We start from the raw sequence: 5194 nt of genomic DNA, 5'->3' as shown, positions 1-5194 counted from the left end.
TAGTTTGGTTATCCGTTTTATTCTGAAGATGATCTGACTGTCGTCATGCTAACCCCCTCTAAGGTCACACACAGAACTTTCTAGACGAATCCAAGTTTATTCCTAATACCGCAGCATAAATTACCAAAATAAGATTTAAAATGTCACGTGAATGAGGCCAAAGTCAATGTTCATCTGTAATCCAGTCCAGGTGGAGTTCAGGCCTCATTTTAATACTTTGTGTAAATTATTGTACATTGCTGGGAGTGAACACATTGAGAGAGGTCTTTACATGACCTAGAGCTGTAGGGACTGATGGCAAGTTTCCTTCAAATGGCTATTTGCCGAGTGGTCATTGTAAAGCAGTTTTTCCCCCTTCACCCTCCATGATGACACCATGACCATATGATGATCCTCATCCAACCAGGCAGGGACATAAGCTTAAATAGGGCCCTTCTCCTCTGCGTCTCCTTGCCTCAAGCAGAGAGAGAAGTGTCAGCATGGCTGCACTGCAGCCAGTAGGGGGACTACCTTGGGCAAGTGGGTCTCGTTTTTATTTGGCTGAGCGCCAGTGGAGGGGGATGAACTGCAGAGATTGGAAACTGAGTCCCTCTGGGCTGCTTACTGGCTGCCTGAGAATCTCCGCTCCAGTGGGTGATGTCACTAGCAGTATATCAGATTTCCCGCGGTTTGGGCAGGCAGAGTCTGGTGACATCGTCAGCGTTGTGCTACATTGATTGGCCAGAATCGGGCATGAGTTTGAGTAAGTCGTCCTCTGACCCCGATAGAGTGGCGTCCTCCAAGCTTCCGGTCACTGCAAAGTTGGAAAAAAAACCGAATGAATTATCATCGAAGGGGTTATCCAGAAAATGATACCTTGTCCTCAGGATAGGTCATCATTATCACATCAGGGAGATCCAAGTCCCAGCACCCCCACCAATCGGCTGTTTCAGGGAGCCACTGCTCCCTGCAGCTTTTCAAGGACAGCGCCCTACATTGTATAGTGACACTGCTTGGTATTGCAGCTCAACACCATTGACTTGAATGGGGCTGAGCTGCAACTAGGCCATGTGACCGATGTGCAGTGATGTCACTGGCCTAGGAAGAGGCTGTAGCGTTCAAGGCCACTTCTAACAGCTAATCAGCAGGGGGCTCGGGTGTCGCGCCCCCCCCCCCCCCTCCCAGATCTAATACTGGTAAGTTTAAATATATTTTCCTGGGTTACGCCTTTAATGAGATTCTGATACTTCCTCACATGAGGATTCTGAATATAGAAAACATTTATTTTCCCCTCACCCACAAGAGAGAGGCTCTGCCCCCACAGACAGGAAACCCTGAAGTCCAAAAAGGCGGAGGCTTTCTTCCCACTTCAGTATGTTTCCTGTCTCTGGAGGGAAGCCAGGAGTCCCGTGCGGCTTTTCCCTTGGGTGCCCCCTTTTTTTTTTTACCTGTGGTCCCGATACTTTAGTTGGTGGCATGTCTTATACGCCTGTGGACGGGCAGAGGCGCGGTAGCTGGATGGAGGGCTTTGAAGCAATTGGGGCATGTTTTGCTTGGTGGCGTAGTTGCGCACCTTAGGCAAACTGAAGAGTGGCCCAGGGGAGGAGAGGGTGCTTCCGGAAGCCTGAGAGGTGTATCAGGAAGCCAGGACGTCGGAAATTGAGGCCTGGAACGCAGGCGCGGCGTGATGTCATGGGAGGAGCATAAAAGGAGCGCGTAACCCGAATGTGGCTGCCGGCGGATTGAATGGGATCTGAGCACCGCAGGTGAAAGGCTTCTGGTGGGTTTTTTGCAGCAGTACAATCCAAGCCACAATGGAGGAAGACTAGAAGGATATGCCTGATGATCCTCCAGGTACCTAAAAAAGGAGGGTGAGTTTAAAAAAAAAACAACTGTTAATGTTATACACTCACCTAAAGAATTATTAGTGCCACCATACTAATACGGTGTTGGACCCCCTTTTGCCTTCAGAGCTGCCTTAATTCTACGTGGCATTGATTCCACAAGGTGCTGATAGCATTCTTTAGAAATGTTGGCCCATATTGATAGGATAGCATCTTGCAGTTGATGGAGATTTGAGGGATGCACATCCAGGGCACGAAGCTCCCGTTCCACCACATCCCAAAGATGCTCTGTTGGGTTGAGATCTGGTGACTGTGGGGCCATTTTAGTGCAGTGAACTCATTGTCATGTTCAAGAAACCAATGTGAGATGATTGGAGCTTTGTGACATGGTGCATTATCCTGCTGGAAGTAGCCATCAGAGGATGGATACATGTTCTCATTCTGTTTACGCCAAATTCGGACTCTACCATTTGAATGTCTCAACAGAAATCAAGACTCATCAGACCAGGCAACATTTTTCCAGTCTTCAACAGTCCAATTTTGGTGAGCTCGTGCAAATTGTAGCCTCTTTTTCCTATTTGTAGTGGAGATGAGTGGTACCCGGTGGGGTCTTCTGCTGTTGTAGCCCATCCGCCTCAAGGTTGTGCGTGTTGTGGCTTCCCATTCTGACATTCAGTTTGGAGTTCAGGAGATTGTCTTGACCAGGACCACCCCCCTAAATGCATTAAAGCAACTGCCATGTGATTGGTTGACTAGATAATTGCATTAATGAGAAATAGAGCAGGTGTTCCTAATAATTCTTTAGGTGAGTGTATATGTTGCAGGGAAAGCCTAAAAAAGCATTATCTAAGAGGAAGAATGAGTGTGCGCTATGCAGATGCCCTTTATCCTATGAACATATGAAGAAGCTGTGTCAGACCTGCATTGACAAGACGGTAGCAGAGGAATCGCCGTCTTTCTATAAGAACCTTCAGTCTTTGGTTAGGTCTGAGGTCAGCTCTTCCATGGCCACAAAAAAAAATCTGGAGTACAGAAGGAATAGAAATCTAGGCGGGTTAAGCCGATAGAGATTGTGTACTCCTCGGACTCCGAACAGGAGCAGGTTTTTCCTTCCTTTGAAAACCAATGTTCTGACGTCTCGTCTTTTTCTTTTGCAGAAGAGAAGGAAATAAGGAGGCCCTTTTTTCCAGTAGAAGATATTGACCATTTATTAAAAGTAAAATCGACCATGGGTATTGAAGAATCTAAGGAACCTAAGTCAGTGCAGGATATGATGTTTGGTGGGCTTGAAATTGTGCATCAGATATTTTCCTGTCCATAAGAATGTAGCGTCTTTAAGGGAGAATGGAATAGGCCCAACAAGAGGGTTTATATTTCAAAAAATTTTAAGAGAAAATATCCTTTTTCAGAAACCGATTGTGCCCCCTGGAACAAAGCACCTAAAATAGACGTGGCTATTTCAAAAGTAACTAAAAGGTTGTGTCTTCCTTTTGAAGACACAGGCTCTCTTAGGGATCCCTTAGATTAAAAAAAGCAGGTGTTCAAAATGTGCCTGGGAAGCTTCTACATCATCCTTCAGACCCTCTATGGCCTCGACTTGTACAGCTCGTTCCTTAGTTGTTTGGCTTTCTGAGCTAGAAGATCGGTTTAAAAACAAATGCACTAGGAAGGAAATCCTGGCAGGGTTTCCCACCATTAAGAATGCAGCGTATTTTTAGCAGAAGCTTCGGCAGACTCAATAAGGATCCATTCACATGTCCGCATCTGTTCTGCGGATCCAGGTGCGGAATGTGCTGTCTGCATTTGCGAATCCGCACTTCCGTTCCGCAAAAAAAATAGAACATGTCCTGTTCTTGTCCGCAACTGCGGATAAGAAAAGGCATTTTCTATGAGAGCCAGCGATTTGCGGTCTGCAAAATGCAGAAGAAAGAAGAAAAGAGTTTGCCAGTAGTTCATCTGATGAGGCAGAGATATGAATCCCTAGATATTGAATACTCTTATGTGCCCAGGTAAAGGGGGTAGATTTCTTTAGTTGGTGGATGATAGAAGAGGGACAAGTGATGTTTAACGCTTCTGACTTGTTATAGTTAATTTTGAAGTTGGATACAAAGCTGAATTCTTTTAAACATGTTTAGTAATTTTGGAAAGAATACTAGGGGGTTGGAGGTCATAAAAAGTAGGTCATCTGCAAAGGCTACAGTGAGATGGGTGTAGTTTCCGATAGTAATTCCCTTAATGTGTGAGTCTTGTCTATTACTTTGTAGTAGGGTCTCTATGACTATTACAAATAATGCAGGGGATAGGGGGCATCCTTGTCGGGTGCCGTTAAGTATGAGAAAAGAGGGTGACAGGGTGCCGTTGACTTTGACTCTGGTAGAAGGGCTGGTATAAAGGGTGAGGATTGCGTTGATATAGTTGCGGTATGCCAAAACTTGACAAGGCTCTTTCCATAAAGTGCCAGTTTACCCTGCATCTGTGCTGAGCAGAGCAAGAGGGGTTGTAGTTCGTTTAGCCCGGGAAATCAGTTGGATCAAAACGCACGGTATTTTCCTTTCCCTGTCGGCCAGAAACAAAACCTACCTGTTCACCTCCAATAATATGGGGCAATATTTTTTGAAGACTGAGTGCTAGAACTTTTGCCCACCATTTAACATCTGCATTAAGCAGTGAAATTGGTCGATAACTCCCACAATCTAGAGGGTCTTTTTTCTCTTTTTGAATAATAGTAACATGTGCTTCTAAGGCTTGGGGTGGGAAGTGTGACCCATGAAAAAGTGCGTTGCATAGATTGTTAAAGTGTGGGATTAGGATGTCCCGGAAAGTTTTGTAGTACTGAATGGGGAGGCCATCTGGACCCGGGCTTTTACCCGAGGGTATAGAGGCCAGTACTTGACGCAGTTCTACTTCGGTAATAGGTGCTATTATTTGGGATGCGTCTGTTTGGGAGAGGTTAGGTAACTTTAGTGAGGAGAGGAATTTCTCTGTAGCTGAGGTTACAGAGATGGGGGAAGATGTGTCCTGGAAGGGGAGGTTATAAAGATCCGCATAAAACTTTTAAAATGCTCTCTCTATATCTGGGGTGGAGGCATCTTTTACAGCCGATATGAAGGAGTCAGACTGTTTCTTTACCCAAGCGGTCATTAGTCTATTTCCCCTGTCTCCATGAGCATAAGCTCTAAATTTAGTTCAGAGTAGAGTCTTTGCCGAGGTTACATTGAGTAGGTTTTTTAGTTCGGTGCGGAGTTTAGCCAGTTCAGAATGATAAGAATATAGTCTAATCTGTGAAAACTGTTACTAGTGTGAGAAAAAAGTGTAGTCTATTTCCGTGGGGTTTACAGTTCTCCATACATCTAAGACCTGTAGGTCTTTTA

The sequence above is a fragment of the Bufo bufo genome, chromosome 9, assembly GCF_905171765.1.
Source record: "Bufo bufo chromosome 9, aBufBuf1.1, whole genome shotgun sequence".
NCBI classification, from domain to species: Eukaryota; Metazoa; Chordata; class Amphibia; order Anura; family Bufonidae; genus Bufo; species Bufo bufo.
This window is presented reverse-complemented; position numbering follows the sequence as displayed.